Source organism: Corvus cornix, chromosome 1 (assembly GCF_000738735.6).
Source record: "Corvus cornix cornix isolate S_Up_H32 chromosome 1, ASM73873v5, whole genome shotgun sequence".
Lineage (NCBI taxonomy): Eukaryota > Metazoa > Chordata > Aves > Passeriformes > Corvidae > Corvus > Corvus cornix.
The window spans coordinates 14,620,148-14,634,581 of record NC_046332.1 but is presented as its reverse complement, the minus strand read 5'-3'; positions in this window follow the sequence as shown (position 1 = coordinate 14,634,581).

The following is a 14,434-nucleotide window of genomic DNA, read 5'->3' as shown; positions in this document are numbered from 1 at the left end:
ACCATGTTGCAGTCATCTTTTCTTTCATGAAGCAAAGGAGCAACTCACTGAGTGGCTGCACAGAAACAGATGTGCTCCTAGGAGAACCTACGCGCTTCTCTATTTCTTGCCATGAACTGTTGAAATGTCCAAGTGCCACAAGGAGTGTTCTTACAATGTTTGATGTAGGCAGCAGCTCAAGACCTGAAGTACTACAGCCACAGTCCTGCAAAACCTGAGTGCACTAGTGCTAGCCTAGTTCTTCACTGTCCTCACAGCCTAGTTCTCCAGAGACGCTCACCCTGATCCAGCTCATTTTGCATTTCCACCAAAGCTACTGCCATGCAGGCTACCTCAGGAACAGCCCTGAACTGTCTCAGTGAGCTTTTCAAAAGGGGCTTAAGGTACTTTGGTTCCCTGAGGAGGAACAAAGGAGAACTCTTCTCAGGAGGTTGAACAACAAACCTTTACTTGCAAATTTTAGAGCATTAATGTTTAATAAGATACTTGGCAAATTTTAAAGCAACATTCAGTTAAAATAAGGCATTTCACAAAGCATTGACTGAGGAAACTCTAAGTCATCCAATTTTAAGACACCCAGATTTCAAGAAGAGGAACTTAGGAGGAGGGAGAGAAGGAGAGAAAGAAAAGGACAGCGAAACATTAGTATTCGCAACTTGAATTGTAGTGCAATACCAACTACTGTACAATCAAAAACATTGAGCTGTGACCCCGTGTCTGTTTGTGCAACTGCTTTTATCTGCTCTGGTCTCCTGGGGCTCTCCCACCCAGGTGGGGCTTTGGGTGTACCAGTGGCTTGACCTGTTCTGGGCTAAATTAGAGGCTCCAGGGATTGGAGGTTGGAGCAGTGACCATCCCACTTTCTCAGAAGTTACCTCTCTTCTTCCCCCCTGCTTTAGTTGTTTAAAGCCAGCAATCATTTTCTCCAGTCTCTCACACCTTGCATATCTGTGCCACGCTTCTAAGCCTTTCTGGTTTCATTTGAACAGAGATGGTGGTAACAGAGTTTTGTGTAAGAAATGAAATTGCTATTCACATGCTGAAAACATTTTACTTAAAATTATTTGTATCTATGGTGCTAATGGTAAATAATTCATATATAAGTTTAGGGCAAGACTCTGACTGTAGTTTTGGTCAGAGAGACCAGCTGAGTATCTCTGCACATGAAGAGTCAGCACATCCTTGGGTACATCATAACTATTTTCTTCTGCATTTTCTGCTGTTTTGTGGCTGAGGTGCAGATATTGCAGCAGTCTGGATGAAAAAAGTTGAAGAGATACTGCTATGCCCATCATGCAGTTTAATTCTTTACACTTTTAGGAGGATAGATGTACTGTCTCCAGACCCTTCCACACACAGAACAGTGAAGGATGATGATAAACAGGAACTGTGCTTGAGAATGAAAGCATTATTCAGGAGGCAGAAATAGCTTCACATAGGCAGAAAAATAGTAAGTCTCCAAACACTAAAGGAAACATTTATCGTAAGTGGCTTCTATTGATCCCCTTTTGATGCCCAAAAGTCCACAAGCTCACAGAGCTGAAATAATTATGTACTTTACTGCAAGTGATTCCTTCTTCATGTGCCTTAAATGGCAATTTGCATTCCGGCACTGTTTGAATGCTTCTAACAGCCATCCCTCTGCACAGTGCCTGGGCACTGCAGATGCCTCTGCCCTCTGCCTGGGTGGTTTCAGCCTTTTTTTAGCTTCCTTGATATTTAGGATCCTAGACACACTGAACTGCAGAGGAAAGCAAGGAACAATGCAGTGAGTTCACAGTTAAAATTAGCTGGAGTAGTCACAATTCATTTATATATTTTACATTTTTCTGGGTCTTCAGCTTCTTGGACCTACTGAAAGGTGATGCAACTAGATATATACTGGAGAATCCCACAACACCAAGGGAAGTAAGTATGCCAGAACTCCTCAGTCTGATCTTTGACAGAGAAGGACAGCTGATACATAATTTAAAGTCTGCGAAAGGGTAGAGATTAAAGATCTAGTTGAGAGAAAATGAATTTCTGTTTTTGGTGTGGAACTGGGCTCAGATATTAGATCTACCTTTGCCTTGCAAGAAAGATACAAAGAAGAGATGAAGAGAGAGATGAAGAAGAGATATGGCTCTTCACCTATGGCTCTTCACCTACCTAACTAATGTTCCTTCCTGCAGTTAGTATCCAAATCTCGGTAACTCTCTCAGCTGAGGTCACTGTGATAAAGATGTAAAAATGTGCAGAGTAAGAACAGGATTCCACTGTGAATTAGAATCCAGTATGCAAAGAAAGACCTTGCTTTACTCTTCTTGGCATAATGGAGTAGGAGCAATGTGTCTGTGCCACAGATCTTCCCTTATGACTTACTCCATTGGACACTAAAAGTGATAGAACACTGTTGTTTCAAAACAGAATCATACTTACCAGTGACTACCAGTGTGACCCTGAGCAAGAACAAGCATTTCCATTACATGTTCAGCTCCCAAAAGATTTCCAGCCTCCCTCAATTATTAAAAATAAACCAAGACTCTGCTGTGTCTGAAAAGACTTTTCTAGAAACTGGAAAGTGTGGTTGGGTACAGAACCTTTGGTAAACTGAGGAGTGGCATTGTGTGATGAAAATGTTTATCCAAAGAACAGAACACCACACATAGATATGAACTAAAGCTAGATAGGCTTTCTTACTTTTTTTTTAAATGTGAAAAAAGCAGTGCTTTTGAAGACAGTAGAGTGAAATACAACTTTACCCCTGCTGACAATGTGCCCTTATGTGAACAGACTCTATTTAGCACACCATGGGTGTGTGTAAATTGAAGAACCCAGGAGCACTTTGCTGTTCTCAGAAGGGATCTGCACACTTGCTGTTTCTGGCTTCAGGATCAAACTTGTATGTGTACACGCACTGTTTCCTTCAGGAGAAAGGCAGGGTGCATGGGCCAGGCGAAAAGATAAATTTCTTCCATGTTTATAGGGGTGTCTCATCTAGATAGTAAGAGTTCAGGATGCTGCATAGCAGGGACACCTTGTTATCACTGGTATGACCTCGACCTGCGCTTTCTTTGGACCTTAGAAGTTACTGAAAAATTATTTTTCTACAAATAAATCTACAATCTAAAATGATAGTGAAGCACTCCTGACATCACCCTGCCAAAATTCCCCAATCCCAACTTTATTTTTTGCCAAGATTGGTTTATTAAGGGAATATGAAATGTTTACTGGTTGAGGTCCTGAGACAGCTTTCATAATAGGTATGTATCTTCAAGTTAAAACTCTGTATTCTTGATTAAAGATGTTCTAGCCAACATGTGGTTGAGTGGCTACACATCATCATCATCTAGAAAGTCAGCAAGGCAATTGTGCTTGAAGTGCTCTCACAGTAGGGGAAACAGCAAGGGTATTTTGGAATGACTGTCACAAGCACACCCTTCAGCAATAGAGAGAGCTCATGCTTTGCTGTTCCAGGTCACTCCTCCCCAGGAGTCACAACAGATGTTTTGTTACTCATTAGCTTAATAGAACTTTGACAGGACAATTGTTCTTTGCATTGCCTTCTCTAGCTTTGAAAGTAAACCAGTTTTAGAAAAGGGAGCCTGAAATCTTGCAACAAGGCAAAACAGCTGCCACATTGATGAACAAACAACAAACCAAGTCAAATGTGTTCTATATTCTTACTGATATCAATATGACTACTGAGAAAACACGTGTATGACAGCCATGGTACTAAATTTTGCTAATTCATTCAGCAGACATGCTTTATTCTTTGTTGGTGGGGGGAATCTAGGTCTTGCAGCAAGACAAAAAGGCTGATGGAAGACAGGTGTATTGACAAAAGGACTCTCTGTATTCAGCCATTTAAAAATGTTTTCACATTTTGGAGGACAGAATCTTCAAACAGCTTCAGTGTTTATGGATAATTTACAGAGAAATGAAGCTTAGATCATCAAACCAGAGAACAGAACTAATACTGAGAGTCTTCAAAGAAGTCATACAGTATAATAAGGAAAATAAAAGCTTCAGATCCCTTCAAATATGAAGCAGGCACTAACGGTCACAGAAACTCACTTCCCAACTGCGTACACAAAATAGGTTTAAATATGAGCCAATAGTCCACTAAGACATACGGGTAAATTAAAAATATTTATTAATAGTTAAAGCACAATTAGAAATACATTATAAAATCAATTATAAGTAATACAATTCAGTATTTGGGCCAAAAAAGAATTTCTAATGATTTTTACTTTTCTACTTATTCCAAATAATGCAGACATATCTCACTGCAGTGAGTACAGGAAATGTTTTAACTTTCTAGGCATTAGTTTAGCGTTCCAATCAGTGCAACTAATGACAGATTTTGCTATGACTCTAACTGGGAAAAATTTTTTTTGAGAAAAATTACTTTTGCTGTTGTCATATGTTCCAGTTAGTTTGTTTAAAAGCATTTCAGGGTCAAGCAGAAAAAGAAAGCTCTTTTCTGAAACTTAATAAGCTTCTACCATAACAGAGAATTGGATTTTTTCCCTTACGATCATCACTGACAATGCTCAATACATTTTAGTTGCAAGGGGACTAAATAGTATCTCTACAAAGCTTTTCCTCTATACATGCGCTCAAAAGCAAATAAAATGATGGACTGGTAAGCAGAAACAGTTGAAGCTGGTTTTACGGTCCTTGTTTTGCTGAAGCAGTGTGGAGGGGGCTGAGCAAACAATAACAGCATAGTTTATGCCTGGAATCCTCTTCAAAGTACAAAGAATTATTAGAGCATCTAATCTAAACACCTGCATGGGAAAAGCCCTAGAATTTCATAGAGTTATTTATTAAGCCCAGAATTTATTAAGGGGAATAGGATAGACCCTCATTAAGGGCTCATTCACATTAGTAGATATATGTATAATGAATCCAGTGTACCATGTATCAAATTATTTTGAGGAAGAAGTTTGGAAACTCTTTACCCACCAACATGCATGCTGCTGAGAGCTGCTTCGCATTCAGGGGGAGTTGCTGTTGATGCACTCTGTAGATTTGGTAATTCTATTTTGTCATCTGACTGCCTGCAATCCACAAGATATTGTGGTTTCTGAAGAAACTCTTATCAACATTATGGAAACTAATTCACATAATTTTACTTCATTGCTTACATATAGATGGTGTATTTTCTACTAGACCAATGAAGTTGTAAGAGTAGGAGTAAAATATTTAACCAATATTGGGCAATAAAATGAAAAAGGATAACTTTGTAGATGTTTTGTAGATGGTTTCAATGCATCTTTTCATTTTCATGTTTGTTGCCTAGAAACCATAAGGTCAAGTACATTATTACTGTTTATATAAATGAATCTGCTAGGACTAATTCTTGAACATCTTCATGCTTGTCATTCTAGAAGTATCCTGAAAGTCATTAAATGGTTCATATAATGTGATATGACATCTGTGTGACACAGACCAGCTGTAATACCTGTTGTCTCACAGACTGGTCAGGGGTGGTTACCCTGTGCTGGGCCTGACTGGGATGGAGTTAAATCTGTAGTAACTGTAAGGTATTTGATACCATACGACCTTGTGATTGACAATAAAAGCTGTAGTAGAGAACAGAGAGCATAGGTTTGAACATGGTTGGCTGATCTAACACTAAGTAAGTAGAGATTTGCCTGTGGGGAGCAATTTGATTTAAATTAAACAAGCTTTACTTGTTTTTTGGCTTTTGCTGTTTGGTTTTGTATAGAAGCGTGGGGTGTTAGGGCCATTGGGAGATCGCTGCTGTGTTCCTCAAAACCGTCTCGGGCGCGAGACCGCTCGGGTGCGTCAGTTCACGCTAGCAAACTTCTCCTTTCCGCCCCGCGCAGATGTTAAACGCTGGTGACACACACACTCAAGCCAGATAGCTCAATATTACCAGAGATAAGGAGCCGAGGAGGACCCTCTGCATGGCACGTTCCACAGATGAGGTTTATTTCATCCTCCACAGAGGTGACCAAAAGCGAGAGAGCAAGGCATGTTCGTGCTCACGTTTACATAGGGTCACAGAACCAGTGATCTGAGGGCATGGGGGCGGTACAAAGGCGGGACCAGGGAAGGGAACCAATGAGCAGAGGGAAGGGGCAGAGTGGGGGATCAGGTCAGGTAGGCAGCCCCACAGGCTGCTGGGAGAGGTAGTTTTCTTCAACCAGGGTCTGGGGGGTGTGTAAGGTTATATTTCATCCGCAGGGAATTGTGGGAGAGTCTTTTCCTTTACTCACACAAAGGTGAGAGTGGTATCTCAAATATCTGAGTTTTTCTACCAGCAGGCCTTTGCTATTTCAGGGCTCTCTGGCCCACCAGCTGGCTCAGCTGTTGACTCAATGACTCCAACAGTTTTGGTTTTTTATTCCACCCCTCTCTTTTCATGTAATGAAATTTTTTAATTTTAATTTTTTTAATGCCTTTTTCTCGATCCATGAGTTTTCTTGCATTTACACTTCCTGTTTTCTCCACCCATCTTGCTGGGGATGGGAGTAGAAGAGCAGTTGTGTGCACAGCTGCTGCCTGGGATAAAATCGCCACATATGTATAACATGAAAAAGACTGCTGGCAGGGTGTGTGTGTGTGTGCAAGAGAAAGGAAGAAAATACGAAATCTTGTCTTTCTGATGTAAAACTCAGAAAGATTTCTAGTTCTGGAGGTAGTGAAATCTAAAAAACATGGCAAAAAAAGCACATTCCGTCCTTTTTTCTGCAAGAAAAATATATATTCAGTGCATTGCTGATCCCTTTGATCCCTAAGTCTCTTGAAGGTCTCTTCTTTACTATGGATTTTTTTCCATGGTATGGAAATGGTATTATTAGAATTCCCTTGAAATTTGGCAAAGTTATACAAGTGTATCCCTAAAATAGCCAAAATATGAATGTGTTCACCTTATGGTATCTTCCTTTCTTCTACTTCATTCAAATTCATATTATTAAAATATGCTATATTTTCTTTTTTTTTGGCTCCTGATGGGATGCTGTCGCGGGTTCGGTTTGTAACCGGGCAGAAACACCAATTTAGTGTAGTGGTTTGGTCCAAAATACTCATTACTGTTTATCTGCTGTGAGATAAGAATTAGGAGAAATGCAAAACAGGCACCAAACTTGAAAGAATATAAAGAAGTTTATTAACAGACCTAAAAGAAGGAAAAAAAAATTATACCACCTTCAGAACTCTCCTCCTCCCCCCACCTTCCTCCCTTCTCCCACTGACAATGTAAAAAGACAACCCTTAAGATGTTCAGTCTGTTTACTACTTTCATAATAACCTTGTTCAGTCCATTTAGAAAGAGAAGTCTCTTCTTGCTCATGCTATGAAAACATTATCACAACGAGACAGCCGCCCACTTCCAAATATTGTTCAGTCCATTTAGGAAGAGAAGTCTCTCTGCCTGCGTGTGAGTCCTTTCCCCCGACTTGCAGCTTTTCCCGCAACTGCTTTCGAGGGTCCACTCTTGAAGTTTTTTGGGGTACAATTTTAAGGTTGAGCCGTTCAGAAACAAAAGCAGAGGCCCTTCTCCTTCCCTGGGAGCAAAGGGTCTTCATCATCTTCATCATTAGGACTATCTCTGGGAGCATCTCTAGGAACTGAGGTTTTCTCCTTTCCCGTTTGGAGCAAAAGTCCTCATCTGGTTTATCTCTCCCTGTCCAAACTTCTCATGAAATTACAGCTGCGTCAGCATCTGCCTATCTCAGCGCAGGTGCTTTTGCTCACGAGTTGAACACTCCACCCCCCATATCTTCATGAAATTACAACAGGATACTCTGATATATCATAGCTTCACAACAGAATTTCAGCTTTAAGCATCTCCTCTCTCTCTTCCCTCAGGTTTTCAGCTCTTCACAGCAATAAAAGGGTTAATCTCACCTCGGCCTTGCAGCTTTGCAGCTGGAATGTTGAATTTTCTTATCGCAGTGGAGAGGGGGGAGAGCCAAGCCGCTCCGACTGCCCACGGCAAGGCAGTGGGGGGGGTTCCATGGCTGGAACAGGTCCATGGCTTCAGGATGGCCGTGGCCCGGCCCGGCCTGGCCCAAGCAGGGCCTGGCCGGGCCCACTGGCCCCCACACGGGGCCCGCAGCCACCTGTCCCAGCGCCGGAAACGAGAGAGAGCTTGGAGGGGGAGTTTTCCTATTCTTAAATGTGGATCACAGAGGTGATCACAACTTTAAGTGGCTTAGAGAATTGTCCATATTCAAACTGGCCAGCTGATAGGTTCTATCAGTTCCCAGAGGAAACTGTAAGCACCCCTTAGCAAGGACGTCCCTTCCGGGACTATGCTTGCTAACCTATGACAGATGCACAATCCCATATATATTCTGATAAAAACCATATTATATAGCCTTAATCTGAAATCTTTGCTATAAGATATTACACAAAATGCTGTGCATTTGTGCATAGTAGACACAATGCTTTCATTGTCAAAGAGAAATAATTCTTGGGACATTTAAAATACCCAAAAGTAAAACAGATCTAAATTCCTGGAAAACTGATTATTCCATGCTTACTTCCCTTGAGTTGTTTCCTAACCTTGGTGTTAAAATGCTGCTCAATATGGCAAAGGTACTGGAGCATCTGCCCATATGGTCATGATTTTGCAAAATTTTAATCATAGCACTTGTTCTATTTCAAAATACAGCAAACTCTGAATATAATGATTTCTCACTTGATCTAAATTGGAATTATATTGTGCCCTAGGATACTATTAATTTGAAATACAGCTTCCTTCCTCTCTCCTCAAATCCTCTTATTGTACAGCTTGTTGAAGACGATCCCAACAAGCAGCAAATCTCACTTTTTCCTGGGTCCCCCAAGACAAATTCGTGTCTGTGGAGTCCTTGAGGAGGGTCAATGTTTGGCAGTCCATGGTGTTCTATGTTGTCCTGCTTTAGGGGGTATAGCTGCTCTCCGGATGCTGGCAGGATCTCAGCAAGGGATGCAGCCTTGTGCCAGGGCGAGGTACAGCCAGGCAGCTGTTCCTGCTGGGATCCTCCAAGCAGGGAAGAACAGGCTGCCTTCTGCAAATACAGACAGCCACTGACAGGCTCAAGGTCAAAAGACACTGGGAGGCCCTGCTTTTCCCAGCTGGAATATCACTCTTGACATAGCACCTCTTTCCTATTATCAGATGCGAAATCAGGCTTTTCACGTGCCTCTTTTCCCCATCCGTGGGATGTACTGCAGCTGTTGTAGCTCCACATGCACTTCTTTTCCTCATTCCCTCATCTCACCGCACACCTTTCACTGCGCAATGAATAAATGAGATTAATAGCAAATTAATTAGTTGTAAATGTTGGTGCTCGATTCCAAAAAGGCATCATTTTCAGCTTAGTTACTAAATCTTCTTTCAGAAACAACTATGTTACATAATGAGATTATTAAGTTTATGTTCTGCTAGGTATCATATTTTATGGCATATGCACACACAAAATATAGATTTGGCTGCCATAAACCATGGAAATGCTTTTATTTTTATTAATCTTATGTGCATCTACATATTTGTTTTCTGGGATATGTGATATACCTCTGAACTGAAATTCAATGATGGCTCTCCAAAACAGATTTTAAAATTTGACTGAATATTGTGATATTTTGCTTTCCTTAAGAACAGAAAAATCAAAATATATACCTGGCAATATGTTGGTGTATCAGTACTACTTATATCAATCTTTGCTTGAAGAATATGAAGATTCATGTGAGAAAAATGGTATAAGAAATAGTATGCAGTAGTCAAACTGTCTTGTTTAATTGCACATCTATTAACATATTTTATAAACATCAAGACAAGGCTACAGATCTGCCAAAATGCAAGGTACAGCTTAAAGCTGTGGACTTATTGAAGTGTATTTTGAGATCCCCTCCAAGTCACGTAGATAAAAGCATTATGCTCTCCAATAGTACTTCACAATGCATCTCTTCTTTGAGTGTGGTTTGAAATCATTAAGGACAATTAAGCAACATAACCACTCACAGCAATGTGATGTCAAATACATCCTTGACAAGACAGAAAATGTAGTGATGCTCGATATGTCAGGAAGATGAAAGTAAAACACAACACAGATTTGCATAAATTAAAATAAAAAGGTCATCCACTACAATCACAATTTGTAATGCAAACATGCCTACCTCTAGAGAAAAACAATACCAATGCCCTAACCATTAGAACTTTACTGCTTTTTTCTTCCAGATTACTTGACTCATAGTCACAAAATTATCCTATTTATAGTATGGACGTGTATTCCACTGATCCCAATGGGATACTCTCATGAGCATGACAAATCACACCATTGTACTTATTCATTACAATTCTTAATTAACCAGGTTTTCATAATTTATCATTAATTAATGAAATTAATGAGAGTAAAACATTAAATGGCAATTAAAAATTGTATGTTATGATGGCCAAAATTCATAAAACGAAGGATATGAAACTGAAGTAGCAACAAATTAAACTGATAAATCAGATTAATATTACCTCACAGTGAAACATTTTGTCTATATTAATTTCTGTTTCTCTGGAAGGTGATTTTATTATTGGCACAGAATATTAACTCTTCATAAAGATGTTATCAATCGGCTGATCACAATTCATTCTGATCAAAATATGATGCATTATATGGCACAATCGCAGGTATTTCTAAACAAAGAAATTTTGACAGATTCATTACTGAAACAGAAAGTCAAAGTTTCCATCTGGGTCATAATAATTCATAGAAAAACATTTTTTTTCAAATAGGGAAGTAAAAATGAAACCTTGCCCTGCAAAAGACAATGACATTGTTTGAATTCAGGTTTCCATGTATGCTTTAAAAGCAACATGACAAGAATGCCAGAAAACAGCATTGTGTTTTTCTCTTATATTTAATATATTTTTAAATGTTTCCCACCCCTGATGTTTCTTCCTCAGTTTTAATGTGAATCCCACCTACTTCCTCACATATAAAGGAGGCAAGGATCTGCCAATTCTATTTTCTTTTCCTTAGTTTTTAGTAATCATCTCTCATCTGGATAAACAAAGCGCTCCTAAGTGTTTAGGAGCAAAATCAGACCAGTCATTTAGTATTAGGAAACTAAAGCAAGATATTAAATACAAAATGAGCCACAAGAATGTCTCTTTCCTGGCTTGTCCACAAAGCTGGCTATGCCTTCCGTTACAAACATTACATTATTAAGGTTTTGCATGGTACATATGTTGAAGAGAAAGATATTACTTGGCTTATGCTTATAAGTCATGCACGGCTCACCTGGATGTTCCACTTACTACTAAGGAGAACATCTGTGGGTGTCTTGGGGTGACTTTATGATGTGTATCCGCTATCGCTGCTCTATGCCCAGAAGTTAATTTTGTGCCTTTCTGTGCCTTTAAACTGAGCCTGAGAGGGGGGAGAGGAAGAAAAACCGAGCAAACTTTTCAAAACAGTTGTTCAAGGACACAGATACACACTCCTCTGCATTCTGCTCCTGCTGCAGTAGCAAGAGCGGAGGAAGCGCCCTTCTTGCTTTTCAGCCAACTTTTGGCTCCTTTTCTCCGGAGAGTTGAACTTTGTTTTCCTGGGACTTCGGTTTTTCCCTTCTTCTCTTCTGGACTGTTTCAACATCAGAACACACCAGGAGAATTTCTCACTGAGGCCCCTGAGGTGGGCCTACATTGACCCAGCTCCGAGGAGGAGGAGGAGAGAGACCACACCTACAGAAGGACTCTGAAATCTTCCCAGGTTTCTCTCCACAGCGAGAGGTTTTATTATTTAGCATTATTATCCTTTTCCTATGTGTTTGTTAAATAAATAGTTTTTTATCTCTTTCACTTTCCTCTGAGGAAAATTTCTTTTTTTCCTGAACCTGGTGGGGGAGGGGTGGTTGTAACCTGCGTTCTATCAGAGGATATTTTCCTCCAAATTTGTCCAAACCAGCACAGTTGGGGAAAAAAAATTTGGGAAACCCTGCCTCAGAAGAAATTGCTCAAGGTAAATACAATGCAATTCAGCAAAGGAAATATGCAAAATGTTATGCTTGACTTAGTGAAGTTGAAGGATGGAGTGACTGTTTTCAGCTGTTCTGTTGAAAAATGTCGCTCAAACACTGTGGCTATAACTGTGGTAAATGCTCAAATGTGCTACTGTGTTGCTTTGAGTTAGTGTAGAATTGATGAGTTTAGCTGAGAAAAATAAGAGCCAGGCCCCTCACTTGTCTTGCGCCTGGCTCAAGCAAGTCCTCACAACTGAGTAATGTCTGGAGTGGAGACCTCATGGCCTGGCAGTGTTTCATTGAGGCACAGAACAGCACCTGTGCCTCTGTCCCAGACAATAGCCCACTCCCCTCACTGTGAGAAATACCTTGCTATACATCTGGTTCCTTAAGGAGATAAGGATGTGCACAGACCCTCTGATGAAGGTCAGAGGGTCTTTATGCTGCCTCAGTAAGTGAAGGAGTGTTTATTCTACCTCTTTTGTCAGCTACAAGTTCTGACCAAAGTTAACTGAGACTCTCGTTAAGCCCTATTTACAGAGTAACTTTCTCACCCTTTGAAATACAAATAAACATCAGATGTGATACAATTACAACCAAAGTCCCAAATCCTACCTACAACATATGATTGCTCTATCCCGCTGGGAAGGGACAAAATTTATAGTAGAAAAGAGAGGGTTTGAGGGCAGAAACAGTCAGAGGAGAAAGAAAAAAATGAGAGGGAAAAAAAGAGAGGGGAAAACCACCTCTGCCTGCTCAGGATCAGTTGATGAACTGTGTCCTCTCCTGAAGGGTTGCCTTAAGGCGAGCTTTGTGCCTCCAACGGTGTTGGAGCACAGCTGGGAATATTAATTTTTATGTCTGTCTATCTATCTATTTATCTTTATCTATCTATCTTGCTAATAGATCTGTTTCTACACTTTCTGTCAAGACACATATTAACACTCTGTAGTTACATTTATCACCATCAATCCAGAACCTGGTTTCCTGCTGCTTCAATAAACCGTACTCTGTGTATCTGGTTTGTGTAAGTCCTTATGGAACATGACCAGACCTGTAGTACTGAACTGGTAAATTACACTATTTGTAAATTTGTGATGGTGAAAGTTCTTATTGGACTTGACCAGATTTCTAGTATTGAATTGGCAATAATCAGAAATTATGTCCAGCTGGACCTGCCCATCTAGTCTCTGAGGACCAGCTGGAATGCCAAGGGGTTTATTTTCTGCTAAATTTCCATACCTTTAACATAATGTTGAGCCACTGTGGGTGTCTATGAAAGCATTGGGATGCACAGTTTTCCTTGGTGATATCTTAGCAGCTGTACCATGTCCAGTTTTGTACACCTTCCTATCAGAAATACAAGGAACAGTGTGGGAGATGGAATTAGTAAACTACCTTTGAGAAAAAGTGGTAACTCTGTTTACTAAAGTGAAGATCACTAAAGACTTGGATATTGTACATAAAAGAACAGCAGAGTAATCTGTTAGCTGGGTTTCCTGGAATGGGAGAACTCAGGAATGCACTGCACAGCAGAAGATAGTCACATTTCTACTAAAAAGTACTAAAATAGATTCTTACAAGGGTTATCAGCTTTACAGGATTACTTAAGAACAGTTACACAAACAGCTTTTAGACATGGATTAGGTATAATTTGCCTTGCCTGGGGGTAGGTGCAGGGAGGGATTAGATCAGGTCTTGCCATTGCTACTGGCTCTACTTTTAATGATCTCTGAGAAGAAAAGCCCAGAGCCAAATGAATTAATGAAGAACCTCAATGTATGCCAGATGCTTGAGTCTCTTTTCTTTCTGCACTCTGTAAGTTTAAGTACACCTGGATATTTTGGAAATGAAATCCTCAAAGACCTTTAGGGATGCCTGGAGAGAAATAGTAGAAGGAGCCATTAATGTAGCTGTATTTAGGAGATACAGTAACTGTGCAAGAAAGAAATAAAGAAAGACCACCCGTAGGAAGCTCAGTTATCAGTGAAATGGAAACTGCCAGTGCTTTAAGTGCTCCTCTGCAAGATGAGACTCAGGCTTTCCTGGAGATAAACAACTGAAAATATCAATGTAGCTCATGTACAGGAAAGTCTATTGGCCTCCAGTATGGACATGGTCATTCATTAGTAAAATGAAGCTAAACGAGGTTTAGTTAATTTTTGCAACAGAAGAGAAAAGCATATTAACTTCTAACCTCAGCTGTTTCGTCACAGCTTTCCTGAGCCTTTCGGCTTAAGCTTGTCTTGCAGACAAAACCAACTGAGAACAGAAAGATTGCTGGTGGTAGTGTGCCTGAGACAGCAAGGAAAGCTTGCTCTGAGGCATCTCCATTTGCTGGTTTCCATAGAGGATTATTTGTCAAGACAGGGGAAGAAGATTTTGGTCACATTTCTTTTATTGACATTAGTAGATTCAGGATTAATTACATTAACATATAAGCAAAACAGACTATGCTGAACTCCCCAAAATCAGT